Source organism: Mytilus californianus, unplaced genomic scaffold (assembly GCF_021869535.1).
Source record: "Mytilus californianus isolate M0D057914Y unplaced genomic scaffold, xbMytCali1.0.p SCAF_11, whole genome shotgun sequence".
Taxonomy (NCBI): Eukaryota; Metazoa; Mollusca; class Bivalvia; order Mytilida; family Mytilidae; genus Mytilus; species Mytilus californianus.
In genome coordinates this window covers 51,050,932-51,068,066 of record NW_026262593.1, presented here as the reverse complement: position 1 = coordinate 51,068,066, position 17,135 = coordinate 51,050,932, and the positions used below count along the sequence as shown (strand labels likewise).

At 31.2% G+C, this 17,135-nt stretch overlaps 1 long non-coding RNA gene across 1 annotated transcript; it reads left to right on the top strand.

Annotated features, from left to right (window-relative positions):
* The first annotated feature begins 1,457 nt into the window (after positions 1-1,457).
* LOC127720271 (uncharacterized) lies at positions 1,458-15,815 on the top strand. Its single transcript, XR_007990685.1, has 3 exons — positions 1,458-1,526; positions 5,450-5,493; positions 15,251-15,815. It is a non-coding gene; the product is annotated as an uncharacterized LOC127720271 (long non-coding RNA).
* The last annotated feature ends 1,320 nt before the right edge of the window (positions 15,816-17,135 follow it).

Sequence of the window (17,135 nt, the reverse complement as noted above, 5' to 3'; positions counted from 1 at the left end):
TAATATAATGACTGATATAATGATATTTTTATCTTTCTTTTTTCCAAGAACAAAGTTATCTTTTAAACTGATGTCTTAACTAAACAGATCGTTTTTGCAGAGCTCAGTTGTTTAATGCTTTACATATAAGAAATTTAAAGAAATATACTTCTGAAAACCACATATTTGCTCGATTTTTGTAAAGTGATAATAAACCGGCTAGAGTTTCGTTTGCAATTTTTAAAAGATTAACTTTGATTTTTATTTTACAAATGATTGTTTTTCTACATATAATATAATTATCTCTATCATATAAAGCTCCACCAACTCTTTGGTGAAAAGTTATTATGTTTTTCTCGTTTTCTTCTGCAAAAGTTTGGACTTTCTACCTAATTCGAAATCAGGGAAATTGCTTTGCAATACAGTTTTAGGTCAAAAGTGTTTCCCCTATCATAATTTCCCCTATTATATCATTTAAAAACACATTTTCAATAAATATTGTAATGAAGATTTTCTTTAGCAAATTGAATGCATTTTTTTCCCATTAAATACAAAAATGTGTGCAGATTCTTGTATTAACTATGAAATATATTTATGTTTTCTAGTTTTAGGAAAATCAGTATTTAAGGATAAATATGAATTTCTACATGTAGGAAAACATTACGCTAAGGTTTTATATTTGTATATAAAATATAATTTCTCAGTAATGACATGTCATAAAAATTTCATAATAACCATAAGAAACTGTACACATTTATGAGTTTAATATTGAAGTTTTCAACAAAATCGGACCTCAAAAAAGTTTGTAAAAAAAATGTTTTTATGTGAAATAATAGAGAAATAGAGGAATTTTTTTATTATAGAAACACTTTTGACCTAAGAATGTAAACATGTGTTAAACTTGTTGCATACATTTTGTTTTTGTCAGTCCCCAAGCCAGTAGCCTGTTATTCATTAATTGTCATTTTTTGTTGTATATCATCTTTGTTTTTCGATTTTTGTTTTGTACAAAAACCAGGCCATTAGTTTTCTCGTTTGAATTGTTTTACATTTGTCATGTCGGAGCCTTTTATAATGTTCTATGCGATAAAGGATTTGCTCATTGTTGAAAGTTATCTCATTGGTAGTCACACCACATTTACTTATTTTCCAATTGTCAAAATGTTCTTCTTCCTGGGTGTGTGTAAGATTAAACAGATTTGTTTTGACTGCCGACATTGTCCCTGTGTCAGCTGACGACAGATGGCGTGTTATGTGTACTTATTTTAGGAACTGGAAGGTTTAAGGTTATTGTTTTCATATTTTCCATTTTCTTATAAACTGTCTAATCTTATAAATTTCTCCTTGCGGACGACATTTCATGAATCATAACAAAAGAACGTAAACGAAGACAATTATCTAAAAAAAAAAGTAGGGCAATAGAATGATCAAAAGATTTAAACATAAATGAAGGGTTTTCCCAATAAGGAAGTGTTCCTTACAATATAAAAGGTAGTGTACATTGACATTTATTAAACGTTAAAGCTACAATCATCATACAGAGACAAGTGAGTATTTTGAAAATAGTGCAACAAATTACACTATACTCTGTATATATACTTTATATTGCAATATAATATAAAATCAATCAAAGTTATTAAAAGGTATTAAATACTTTTTTCATGAAATCATAAATGGTAAACCTCTTAGAGTACTTGAGTTCAACCATTTTTGTTTTTGCTCAATAGTTAGTTTTCATGTTGTGATTTTAGGATTGTTGTTTATTTTTTATTATAACATGTTTTCAAAACTTGATAAATATTAAGGGAAGAAGTGATATTTACTGCACGACCAATACTATTAAGTGAGGGGTTATACATGCAATTATGCGTATATGGGATTTGAGTTATTTTTGTTGTTGCTAGCGTCATACATGGAATCACAATTTGCAATATTTGAAAGATGAGGACAGATCTCCTTCAAAGAATCAAATATTTGTTTTTCTATAATTTAGACACTTAAAACGTTTTATAATACATAGACCTTTTTAAACGCTTTATGATTATTGATTTTTACAGACCGCACCTATAATATAAATGTGTTTAAAGGTACATGTATAAACGTTATTCAAGTAATTAATTCAAATACGTACCACGAAAGATATCACTTTCTATCGATGAAGTTTTGTGTTTATACCTTGCCAATCATATATAATTAAAGTGTTAATTGTTCGCGACCAATTTAGAAGTTTTCCTTTTCATATTGTAAAATATATATTTAAACAGACATAGAATGCATTGAAAAGCTGTAATAACGCATTAAACCCTTAAAATAGGGTCAAAAACACAAAGTTCATTATCTAGGACGTGACCTTGAGCTTTGACCTTGTCACCGTTATCAGGCTCAGAGGTCCCCTATGTCATTAAAATTTGGTTGTAGAGTTACAGTTAATTCTGTCTTTTCGGAAGCCATCAACGAGGTTTTTGCTCCTTACGGAAAGGTCAAATATTGTCGGTCGAAATGTAACAAATTTAAGCCTTAATGACCTAAACATTTTCCACTATTCAAGACATCTGTAACATCACAAGGTATAAGGTCAAAGGTCAACTTATAAAAAATAAAAATTTGACTTCAAGGTATTTTTCAGGTCACTCAAATGATGAGCAAGGTAAAGACATAAGCAAGGTCCCCTCTTCTATTTTTTCTACCTATTACGGTTACAGTACATTGGTGAAGATCTTACATGTCTACGACTTACGCTGTATGAGTGATAGTCTGGGTAATACCTGTTTTAATTACAACTAAAATGTTCAAAATTTCCCTTCGTAACCATAATCGCTTTCGGGTTCACAATTTGAATCAGTGTAAGGAATACTATTTGGAACTCACCCTCTGAGTCGTAAATTTCTACCTATTACGGTTACAGTTGGCCAACCGACATCTGTTATTTTGTCAAAGGGTAATATCCTAGGAGTGTTTCAATCTTTTCAATCTAAAAGTAACAAAGTACCAGGGTATTGTTCTACAGTTACAGTTTTTGTCCGATAACAATGATGTTTAGTTTTGGGCATATAAATCTGGACTTCACACAAATGTGCAATTATGATTGATTGGTTGATTGATTGGTGTTTATCTATTGCTATGGAAAGTGCCTTTACCAAAGGATTTCTCACAAAAATAACTAAATAGCTAAAATAAGTATAATTATATCAATTAAAAAGCAATACAATAGATACAAGCACAATGACTATGTTGAACGGTTTTTCGGTCATTCAACCTTTCTTTGGAAAGACCTTATGTATTTGTTCTGAATATTAGTTTTTTCTTCTTCCGCCAAACCCTTTTCTTGCGGTGTGTAGTGGTTTCGCAAGATGTCGCTTAGATTTTTTCATATGATATCGAACAGTTATTCCACGTTTGAAATTCACATTGTTTAACCGAACTCATTTTATTGTCAGACTTATTTCTCCAAACACTGTTTTTCATGTGTGTGCATGTCCTTTGCAACCGTAAAAGAAATCAAATTTATTTTTCCAAATTTCACGTTAAATTCTAAAGATGCTTCGGTCAACTATTACAGAAGCACTGTGAAAATGACAAATATCTGCACCCCACAATTAATGAACGAGGCACATAATAAAATAAAGGTTGATAATCTATTGAATAAGCAATGAAATTCTAATAACAAATCAGTAAACAAATTTACAAGAAACAATCTGTTGATTATTTCAAGGGAGAAAACCCAGTATCAAAATTATTTCAGAAAATCAAAAACATGTTAATATTATTAAACCTATCTAGCCTTTGGTCCATTAAATATACAAAAATACCTTTATTATTTGCGAAAGAGTTTGTTATGCATTTTTAGCTAGTTTCAGTTAGTTTTAGTCATTACTTTCAAGAATTCCCCTTGAAACATGCCGAAATTAACTTTTTTCTCTATGAATCAATGCATTTAATAGAGAGGCGAAAGGTACCAGAAGAAAATTCCAACTCATAAGTAGAAAACAAACTGACAATGCCATGAAGAAACAAAAAAATACCCCCCCACCAAAAAAAAAACCCACAAAAAAACGAAGAACGGTGAAATATCGATTAGTAGATATATTGGCAATGGGAGTGTCACTTTTTCAAAAAACATTACACTCTATAAGTTGAGTCAATGTAAAATAGCAATTACAATATATATAGTACCATACATATTCATTTTCTATGAAGCAAACAGAGATAATCTAGTTAAAATCTTAAAAAGTATATATGTTTTTTATTTCAAATTTAGCATTTTGCAATATAAAACAAAATAATCAAAAGGGTAATAAGATAAATTTTAGACACAACATTGTGTTTCTTTCTATGATTCTGTATCAAACTGGTTAACATTTTGCTGCATAAATGTAATCCAAATTCTTAAAATTCGGAGGAACAGATAGACGAACGAAAAACATGTATGTCCCAACAGATGTATATTAAGTGTCAAGGAGACAACATTTTATCTCAAAAGTGAACTTACTTAAAAATTTTCCTTAAAGGTCGCCACACGATTTTCAACAAACTGAGAAACCCCACGGTTAGCCCTTAATGATCCAGACTTCGATATAACCTTATAGTCGCATTTATAAAGTTGTATTTTTATTTTTATAGAATTTTCAGTTACATTATAATTCAAATTTGCTTTAATTTGCTTTAACAAATCTGACATATAAGACGGTCATCATGAACGCAATAATATTAAGTTCTGCATTCACAGTATATTAACATGTCTGCTGAATGTCAGAGTTCTGCCTAATTTTCTATAAATTAAAACTAAATATATCGTTTTAGTGAACTAACACTAATATCTCCTCTTTATCTGTAGAAGTTACACTATAATAAAGGTCCAACAAGCACCTGTACTCAAGAGGTTTTGTCATTGTAAATAAGAATACACAGTTGTATGGTTAGGGCGTCGGAATCTGAACCGTTTTCAATATATATCACGATTGACACTACGAGGGCTGGGACATGACATATACTTTCAAAAATTAAAAAGGTTGAGCATATTTCCAATTTTCAGAATCAAATTATGAATCTGGGATTTTTAATCCAACATCTGAAGTTTTGTTTAAATATACCCATTCAACGGATTAAAAGGTCATACAATGACAATAAAAAAAATCAGTAAAACTATGTTCAATCTTTTTTGAATTGTAGTGCTTTCTAATGGTTTAGTGGTATTGTGTCATTTACATTTTTGTAATATTTACATTCCACGAATGCCTTACTTCAGCTGCCTAAAAATGCAAATATAATTGGTATCTTACGGTGTTTTTTTAACTTCGGTTATATGTAAAAAAAAAAAGCCCAAAATGTACCTTCGATTTTGTAATAGACTTAAATCATACCACATATTTCTTTTTTTCATATTAAATGGTTAACGAATGCACATTTGCACGCAGTATTTAGAAGGCAAACTCATAAAATAATAAATTACTTTTACAAATTTCAATTCTAGATTATTTAAATCCTACAAAGAAGAACACTTTCAAAAGATGTCAGGTAATTGTCAATACATTTGCTATTTGATAATATATGGGTGAGATCTACCGCATTCTGAACTCCTAAATATATACAAGTCTACATTGAAAACAACGGTCAAACCTATGATTGCGTTGGATAAAAACATCAATTTTTATACGTGTGCATGCAACAATTTCTTGTTAGAGGGGTCTAAATACAGCAAAAACAACATTTTCCAAAAGACCGAAAAAGTGAAAAGGTACATTTTAACAAAACGCATTTGACTAACAGGTCGAACAACAAATGTTCTTAAACCCTGCTGACAGCCATTGGCGATTGCCAATAAACGGATCACCAATGTAATAAATGGATCTTAATTATAAATTTGATACTAAACAGAAAACAATAAACTTGCGGAAAAGATGGTATACCGCAAACAAAAGGTGCAAAGGTTTTTGTACACCATATCCGGATTTCGACAATTAATGTCTCTTCAGTGATGTTAGGAATCTAAACTGTATTTGGAGAGCCATACAATTTACCTCAATTTAGGATAGACTCTTGAATTTTGAGGAGTCAAAATAGGATGAACGGATCATATAAACCCGAAGGCAAATATAATACAAGCCCAAACGAAAAAATATAAACAAGTCTCAATTGAAAACAACGGTCAAACCTATGATTGCGTTGGATAAATACCGCAATTTTTATACGTGTGCATACAAAAATTTCTTGTTAGAGGGGTCTAAATACAGCAAAAAACAACATTTTCCAAAAGACCAAAAAAAAAGTGAAAAAAGTATATTTTAACAAAATGCATTTGACTAACAGGTCGAACAACAAATGTTCTTAAACCCTGCTGAATGCTATTGGCGATTGCCAAATAAATGGATCACCGATGTAATAAATGGATCTTAATTATCAATTTGATACTAAACCGAAAACAATAAACTTGCGGAAAAGATGGTATACCGCAAACAAAAGGTGCAAAGGTTTTTGTACACCATATCCGGATTTCGACAATTAATGTCTCTCCAGTGATGTTAGGAGTCGAAACGGTATTTGGAAAGCCATACAATTTACCTCAACTTAGGATAGACTCTTGAATTTTGAGGAGTCAAAGTCAGAATCTTGTTTTTATATATATATATCTTACTTATAGGTCGAAAAAAAAAAATGACAACGCCATGGCAAAAAAAAAAGAAAAGAAAAAGACCTAAAGACAAACAAGAGTACACAAAACACATAATAGAAACTAACGACTGAGCAACACAAACCCTTGCAAAAACTTTTTTCAATACACTTTATATATTAAAATGTATTATGTATTTTTTTTGTGACATTCAGATGTGGTTGAGGGTTTCATATAAAACCCCGTTTACCAGCATGTCGATTCAGTGTGTACCGAAATTCTACCATGAACTGTTTGGTGATGGTTTGCCTGTTATTGACTTGAATATTTTGTCAGAACGTTTACAAAGTATATTATTATAACAACCTTAATGATGTCAGATTGTTGCACGAGTTGCTCATTTCAGGTGTATCTCTTTTCTTCGCAAGAAAGTTTTCTAAAATATTCATCAAGACCTTTACATATTTCAACTACACTGTAATTGATTTCTAACGAACTAGCGTAAGTCAAACCCACAATGCTGTCCACATTTGTGTTCCTTTCCCAAAAAAAGGATTAAAACCAATTAAATTGTTCAAAAATAATAGCAGTAACACAAACATTTCTAAAGGCAGAAGTTAAACAAATCTCGTATAAATAACGGTGCAATCAAATATATTTCAAGAAAAATAACACACAGACTTACAATTTTCTCATGTAACAACTCAAGATCAAGATATTTGCAGCTTAAACATATTTTTTTATAATTTCATTAAAATTTAGGAACTAGATAATGTTATAAAATGGGAATCTTGTTTATTGTTATCTTACGTTCTGAAATACCGCATTGATCAAAAACCAAATACACCGATCGCGAACTTGAAACCATTAAAATGCCGGTCTTCTTGATCGAAAAAAATATGTTAAATAAACAAATCAGTTTCAAAAGATAACGAATAACAATCTTGCAAAATTTTCACTTTAAGATAAACTGATGATGTCCTGTCACGCAATAACTAACCTTTCAGTGAGTGCTTTAGATTAAGGATACTATCTAAACTAGGACGTGTACTTCTTATCTTTATATTGTCTTCGATTCTGACACAGATGGACGACTTCAAACTAGAATCAACGTTAAACGAGATGATTACAATTACCTATTTCTTAAATGAAGGTCAGAATCAAAAAAGGGACACCCTTACTTACCTCAGTATTATTGTATAGGAAGAAAACATTTCATTAAATTTTGTCCATGGTTCTTGCAATTGCTTGACACTTAAAAGGTGTCGAGGTACGAGTTTTTCAATTTAACAAATCTACGAAATCGTTCAAATTGAAGTAAAGGTTTAATTCGATAAAATTAGAAAGATTTTACAATTAAGATTCTATTTATTAAAAATCGGTTAAAAACTAAAATAATTCAAGTGTGTTTGTACTACATGTATAGTATATCAATATAAGGTCATACAAGGTCCTGAGCGTGTCTCGTCCGTTCTTGTATCAAGGGTTAAAACATTACAGCACATCGTTGTTATAGAATCATGCATTTGAAATCTTACGTTCTTATATTATATATATATAACTAACAATAAAAAATCCAAAGACTTGAATGTACACAATTCCTTTTTACAACACATATTTTACGTTTGTTTATTACTCAGGAACATTAATTAAAAAACAAGAAAAAAACCTAACACCCTACCCTCTTTCTGTAAAGACATTCATTTATATTAAAGATATACTTTAAGGCTTTTTTTTAGCTTGTTGATTCAACGGTTTGCAAGTTTGTGAATGATAAAAATACATCGAGTACACTTTGAATAGCAGTTTATGATAAGGCCGGAAAGGAGAGATGGAAATTCAGATATATGAAAAGTGATAAAGGAAAAACAAATCTTCGGATTTAATATGAAAAAAAAACAAACTAGTTTTTAAGAAAAGAATGTAGTACAAATAATCTGATGTGAGGCACATAGAAATAAAAGGTGCCCTTGAAACATACTTCGTTTCCTGGTTCAATAAGCTCATCATAGATACAAAGATTAAGATTTTGTACGCCAGTCGCGTCTTTTTTCTGCAACGACTCACCAGTGACGCTCGAATCAAAAAGGTTAAATGGGCCTTCAAATGTTATAGATCATAAACGTAAAATTTCTAAACTAACGACACTTCCTGTACAAATGTTGAAATGTTAAACAGTGCATACAAAAAATATCGCATACCATCTAGTTCATATTTTTATCCCTTATAACAAAACTCTTAGTAAACACGTTGTTGAACGGTAATTTATTACATTTGCAATGCATTTGTCATGTAATTTATAACATGTCCATACCAATGTTATTCAAATTTGATTAAAAACATCAGTATGCAATTGAAATGTATTAAATTACTTTGGCATGAACTCAATCCCAGCACTGATGTATAAAGAAGATGTCGTTAATATCAAGAACAGCTATGCTGCAAAAATATCAATAAAGTGCAATTATCGATCAAAATTCTTTGTCGAACTCAAAGGAGTGATCACACAATAAGCTTCCCTTATGGATTATTAGGTCTTCACACTTTTCCACGGAAACTCTTGCTTTTGTTCTGATTATTTTATTTTCCCCCGCTTAATTATTTTCTGGCGTTGTTTTGGTGTTTCAAAAGATGTCGCATATTTCTGGTATATGATATTGATCATTTTATACGCTTATTAAACTGACCCTGCTTAACTGAACACTTTACCTTGTGAGAGTTATCACCAAACACTGTTTTTCTTGTGCGCACTTCTTCACAACCGTAAAAGATTACTACAAAATTATTATGGCTCGTTATATCCTCAGTTTGCCGAGAATAATTTGTATCAAAAAGATCTGAAGATTTCATATGAAAGTTATTTTCCTTGATGTATTTGACACGTGAAATGTAATAGTAACTCATAAATCTTATGTGATAGAGACCTAGGATCTTTTAATTTAAGGTCATGGTTCTACCAAAAATAAAATGAGATCAAGGTCAAAGGTCAAGGTCATGTTTTGATTTTTTGCTTTTGCATGTGCATGGTACTTATAAGAAACTGTAATTATATCGACAAAAGATTTTCACTTAAGTGTTAGTTGCGATCTGTCGTAATATGGCATTTTTCTTCAAAGCTGTGTGGTAACATTTATTAGGAGTTTTCTCCCCTGGAATGTTTAAAATAAGATGAATGGTGATAAAACTTATAAACAATGCAAAGTAGAGACCAAAAGCCTTTTGAAATGAGCTCCTCGTTTGATGATCTTGAAATGGAGGTCAATTTAAAAGGTTATTTTGACATTCTAGATTTTGACCTTAGCTTTAACTTCATATTTATACATCATAAAGCCATAGAACTTTGTGTATTAGGTTGCAAGCCATATGACCTTGAAAAACAAACCGGAAGAGTCCCAGTATAAACCAGAAGAAGCTATTTTTTGTACTTATTTAATGTAAAAGTATATATAACCATATATTTTGGGAATCAGTGTCAAGTAAACTATTACATTATACCTTAAGTGTCATTTTTCAAACCGGACGTAACAGATTATCTCCCTTAATTCAAAGAAAAGTGTATAGAAACCATATATTTTTTGGAATCAGCATACAGTAAGCCATCATCTGACAGTGAAAATGCATTTTAAACCAGATTGTTACATTTTCTTAATACAATATATCGTTTCCGGTAGAAAGACTTCCAATAGTCTCTGAACAATTGGTTTTAAATATCATATCAATTTGATTCAATTAAACAACCAAATGAGTGCTAGTATCTCCACTTAACTGACTATACATTCATTTTAAGAATGTAAAATCTTTTACAAAGACATTTTCTTAAATAAAAATCTGGATTCAACTATTAATTTGACAATCTGAACGAATGAAATTATAAAAAGATAGCAGGAATAATGTAAGATTAATTCAAACATTTATCATACTTTCTGTTTCGTTGATTTTTGTTATAAGTTTGGCAACCTGGTCATGCTGGTTAAATGTTATCTAATTACAATTACACGCACAATTTTTGATTTTTATTTAAACTCCTCTGGTAGACGCTTAAGGTAAAAAAACACGTCAGACACCAAAATGGCTATATATATATATATATATATATATATTCCGCAAGTCTATTGTTTTCTGTTTGGTATTAAATTAATAAAAAAGATCCATTTTGTTACATCTTGTGATCCGTTTATTTGGCAACCGCCAATGGCAGTCAGCAGGGTTTAAGAACATCAGTTGTTCGACCTGCTAGTCAAATGCGTTTTGTTAAAATATACTTTTTCACTTTTTTTGGTCTTTTGGAAAATGTTGTTTGTGCTGTATTTAGACCCCTCTACCAAGAAATTTGTTTTGCATTCACACGTATAAAAATTGCGGTTTTTATCCAACGCAATCATAGGTTTGAACGTTGTTTTCAATTTAGATTTATTTATATTTTTTGTTTGGGCTTGTATTATATTTGCCTTCGGGTTTATATGATCCGTTCATCCTATTTCGACTCTTCAAAATTCAAGTCAATAAGAGGCAAACCATCACCAAACAGTTCATGAAAGAATTTTGGTACACAATGAACCGACATGCTGGTATACGGGGTTTTATATGAAACCCTCAACCACATCTGAATGTCACAAAAAAAATATATAATAACTTTTAATATATAAAGTGTATTGAAAAAAGTTTTTGCAAGGGTTTGTGTAGCTCAGTCGTTAGTTTCTATTATGTGTTTTGTGTACTCTTCTTTATCTTTAGGTCTTTTTCTTTTCTTTTTTTATTGCCATGGCGTTGTCATTTTTTTTTCGACTTATAAGTTAGATATTTATATATAAACAAGATTTTGACTATGACTCCTCAAAATTCAAGAGTCTATCCTAAATTGAGGAAAATTATATGGCTTTCCAAATACCGTTTCGATTCCTAACATCACTGAAGAGCCATTAATTGTCGAAATCCGGATAAGGTGTCCAAATTTTTGCACCTCATGTTTGCGGTATACCATCTTTTCCGCAAGTTTATTGTTTTCGGTTTGGTATTAAATTAATAATAAAGATCCATTTTGTTACATTTTGTGATCCGTTCATTTGGCAAACCGCCAATGGCAATCAGCAGGGTTTAAGAACATCCGTTGTTCGACATGTTAGTCAAATGCGTTTTGTTTAAATACACTTTTTCACTTTTTTGGTTTTTTGGAAAGTGTTGTTTGTGCTGTATTTTGACCCATCTGCAAAGAAATTTGTTTTGCATGCACACGTATAAAATTGCGGTTTTTATCCAACGCAATCATAGGTTTGAACGTTGTTTTCAATTAAGACTAGGCTACAAAAAATATTGCTTTTGGTGGTCGATGCAATACCTTTTCTCGTTGGCTTCATCTACGGTTGTTACACATTACATGATGTATAAAGGCAAGTAGATGGTGTACCTTTCAGATCAGCTATTTTGTATGTCGTAAATGATGATAATGTTAATTACAATGCAACCACATCAAATTTTAATTTTATTGTATACGTCTAACCATTTTACAACTTTATGCCAGACATCATTCATCGGATAGCGAGTGGTTATACAGGGATAACACCAGGCGGTGTTACCATGATGTCACAGAAACAAGGGTTTGAATCCCGCTGAGGCAACAACAAAAATTTGCTCACGCAAATTTGAAGATCTAACATTGTTTTGCTTAATTTGAGACGAATTATGTATAAATTATGGTGTTAGCAAGGAAAAAGATGTAACAAAAAATAGCGAAACTCAATTCAAATAGGTGAAGTCCATAAACACTGACATTATCAAACGCTATCAACCAACTCAACAAATGAAAAATAACTGCCATATTCCTGATTTGGTACAGGTAATTTTCCAAGGAAAATTGTGGGATAACCTGGTTTGATTGCTAGCTCAGGTAGAAAGTCAAGTTAATTACCAAATTTGAGGGCTTAAGAAGCCGAAAATTTCAAAACAGTTGTGACAAATATGACTATTCATTACAACTTTTCCTGGGGGTCGAGTAACTATACTGTTTAGGATAATTCAACATTTTATAGCATTAGAATTTACGAAAATAATCAAATCAATGATATTTAATGTCAACACAAAGATGCTGACTACTGGACTGGTGATACCCTCGGGGACGAAACGTCCATCTTGTGGTTGTAAAACGCACCAAAAGTGCAGAATTTGATAGGCATAAACATGTTAAAGTGATGAAAGTTATAAAATCAAAATAAGAAAATAAAGATGTACCGTTAAAACATACACTAGCCGAGTTGCAATCTCTGTTGATTTGAAAAGCTGTTACTGTTTGCAGGGTACTTGGTTTTAGATATCGTAATGAAGAATGTTAAACACAAAGATTTAACCTTACCTTTTTCTTTTTAGTCATGGCGTTGTCAGTTTATTTTCGACTTATGAGTTTGAATGTCTCTCTGGTATCTTTCGCCTCTCTTTTAAATCTGCTCACAATGTGCATAATGGCATGCAATCATGTTAATTGCTGACAAATTTCATAATAAACAAAAAGTAAATAATGCTTCTGATATTCGCCTTTGAACAAGTGATATCAAATCAACAGTTGGTTTTTTCCCGATGGATATGATATATTGTCTAGAATATTTTTTTCCAATTTCAGTTTAACGAAAAGCACTGTGATATAATCTCTGCCCTAAACAATTAAAAGAAGTCTGTTTTCTTTTTTAAATTAAATTTGATGACGTTGGAACATATTACTAAATTGAAACACAATAATTCCTGATATTAGCTTACCATCCGTTTGTGTGAAAGAGAGGAGAATGATACGAAAGGGACATTCAAATTAATGAGTCGAAAATAAACTGACAAAGCCAAGGTTAAATAAGAGAAAGACAAACAGACAAACAACAGTACACAAAACACAAAACACAACATAGAAAACCAAAGACTGAGCAACACGAACCCAACCAAAAACTGGGAGTGATCTCAGGTGTCCCGGATGGTCAAGAAGATGCTGCTTGACATGTGGCACGTGTTGTGTTGGTCATTTTAGTACAATCCCGGTAATAAGTCTAATTCAGTATACGCATTCGGGGAAAAGGGTACGGGATTGTAGTTACGACAATTGGAACATATCCGTTGTCATCTGTGAAACGGATATTCCATATCGATCAACCAACTCGTGATTGCGTCCGTAAAAATTACGAAGGGACGATTTCAAGTTCACAACTTGGAATTCTTGGTTTAATAGTTTCCTTGTGAGCAGCAACCCTCTATCAAGAAATGTGTGACCTTTGCCTTTTTGATCAGATGACTACCAAATAAATATGTATTTTCCTTAAAATGCATACAATCGAACTAATTGTTGAAATTGTATAGTTATCAACATAAACTATCTATAACCCAAATATTTGTCCAGATTTTATTATTTTATTTGCGGCTTCAATTTTGACCTGAAAATATGAGAATTTTTTTCTTTTTTCATTAGTTATTTGTTCTTGCCTTGAATACTAAACTCACCCGAAATGTCCCCATAATTTCAGTCTACTTATAAGCTTTGATACCTACTGACCAAAAGAAGAAAAACGATATGGGTCTTGTACTTTTACCTGGATATTTTCAATCTAAGAAGATTCAATTATTGTTCGAATGATATTAGTTGGAAACGACAATGTTGCCCAATTTAGATATTTTAATTGTTGGTTTAAATATCAATCTTTGACATCGTAATCAGAAAGGAAAATATTATTCTAGGCAAACCGTGACAATATCGAACCGATTTTAATGAAAAATTAATTGGTGTTCAAAACTCAGTTTGAGTGAGATCAACTATTACTAACATTTTAGAAAGGAAATGTTAAAACTTCGCCTTTTAATTACTTCAAGTCTATAGATATGAATTATACTTAACACTTATTTATAGAAAATCTGTTTTAGTTGATGATAACCTATTCAATTATCGTCATGCCAAAAACATGACACAAGAAGAATATCCTTAGATGAAAATATAATTATTTTTAACAATTCATTTTTTGATACTTTCATTCGTTCGAATTTCAAATTAAAAATATAGAAAGATCATGTCGTTTATTGATAGTTATCTCATTGGTAATTAAATCATATTTCCTTTTTGTTATACAAATGTTAATCGTGCATTGGAGAACAGAGAGAACAGTCAAAATAAAACATAAAACTTTCTTGTATTGAGAACGTAAAAAGTTAACTCATCATACTCATTTGTAAATAATCATGAAGTCTGCGTACTTTTTATGTGTGTCGCCCCTTGATCAGCATTAGTTTTGTCCTAATAATTGTTGGCTATATTAATGAATATACTGTACAACCCTTTTTCAATCTAGCTAAAGGCCACCATTACATAAACTGAGTGTAGTGTAAATATCAATAACTGAATAAATATTTGATTGGACCAGACTATCCCTAATTAAACAAAACATTTTTTTCTTCTCCGAACATCATATTTCCTCACTGAACTTTGAATCTACGTTGCATTTTGTTTTTGCAGTTTAATTTGTGTTTTAATAGAATAATATCTTACACAGCATAATTAATGTGTCAAAATCAAGTTAATGTATATTAAAGAAGTATAATTAAAAACATAGTAGTTTTCAAATTGTGTCTCTCATCTTATTCATATACGTTTGCCATCGTTATCTGTTTACACTGATATAATACGCTTTATCTTTTTTTTTGTAGATGAAAATTGGAACAGTATTAAAGATGCAACAGACACCACAAAATATAAGCATACGGATAAACATGACCACAGGAAATTCGTGCAAGTAGGCACAAGTAAATATTATTTGTCGAGGGATTTGGCGGGTCATGGTCACTCATGGTGCAAGCTCTTTTTTAGAAAAAGGCAGTTCTTTAAATTTTGTTGGATCTGTAACCAAAAATATTTTTAAAGATGTTGCTAAGTTATACCCAAGGAGCTTAAAAGATGCACATTTTAAGCCAGTCTATGAGGATTTTCAAATTATTTCAAAACATGAATCAAAGGAAGGACAAGTTATAGACAAGAAACGTCTAATCAAATGTAAATAACTCTGTTTGCCACAAGAGAGTTGCTGTATTTACATGAAGTTTAAATTATTTTTAGCGGAAGCACTTCTTGCGTAAAAATCCTATAATATATACCTTGATTTTATGTTGCTAAAATATGTAAATATTTACATTACAGATAAATCAATATAGCATTGAGTAAATATGTTAATCTTAAAATGAATTGTAATAAAGAATTTTAAGTGTTGATATTTTATTTGTTCGTTTTTATTGTGTACTTGATAGTGACGACTGCTTCAAGGTCGTAACCAATTTTTGTACGATATAAAACTTCATCATGTAGTAAACGTTTTAATGCGCTTCTGGCGAACCAAATTATAGGCTCGGTATCTTTGATGAGCCTTTAACTGTATAGAAACAACGACGTTTTGTAAATATTAAATGTCAAAGTCCTATCTTATCTTTAAATCTCTCTATTTTGACCTTTACAATAAAATTAATAATTCTATTCTATAACTCTATAACAAAACTGAAAATAGAAACGGGGAATGCGTCAAAGAGACAACAACCTGACCAAAGAGCAGAAAACAGTCCAAGGTCACCAATGGGTCTTCCATCCCGCACCCGGAGATGGGCGTCAGCTGGTCCATAAACAATGATGTATACTAGTTCAGCGAAAATGGACGTCTCACAAAACTCCGAAACATATAAATGAACCAAAATTAAATAAACATACAAGACTAACAACGACCAGAGGTTCCTGAATTGGGACAGGCGCAAAAATGTGAAGGGGTTTAATATATTTTGTAAGATCTCAATCCTCCCCTATATCTCTTGCCAATGTAGAATAAATAAACACACAGCAAATAATACGCACAGTAAAATTCAATCCCAAAGAAGCCTGAGTCCGATGTTAGAATTGGTAACAGAAGAAACTCAGCAAAATGACAATAATACATAATTTAACAAAGGACTATTAGCAGTTAATGACATGCCAGCTCCAGACCTCAATAAAACTGATTGAAAGGTATTAATGTCTTCGTTATATGAAAATTTAGCACAATCCCTCCCGTTAGGGGTCTATTATCACACCATCATAACAACTCAGATATAAGACCATAACCGGTATCATGCAAACAACTGGTTTTATAATAAATGTGTTTATTTCAGATGTATTGAACCTACGAGTGTATCAATATTAATTCTCAAAAATGTATTCTTTATTGACCTGGCAACAGTATCGTAACTATATACCTTCTGTATAAGTCTGTTTAAAGATTTTGTTAGATTTTGAGGTGAACGACGACGTTTTTTTGTGCATCGTATAGAACATTACCATAAACGATGTATTAAGCTTTTCGTTAAAGATATAGAAATCAAGACCCAGGAAAGAGCAGAGTTCATTGTAGGTATTAACTTTATTTAAAGTCAGTTCAGCAGGATAAATCTCTTTAATGCACATTGTGAAGTCGTTATTATTAAGAGCCAATAAATCATCCAAATATCTAAAAGTATTATTGATTTTTTGTATCAGATGTTGTTTCTATTGATCATAAATTGTAACCCGTAACAATAC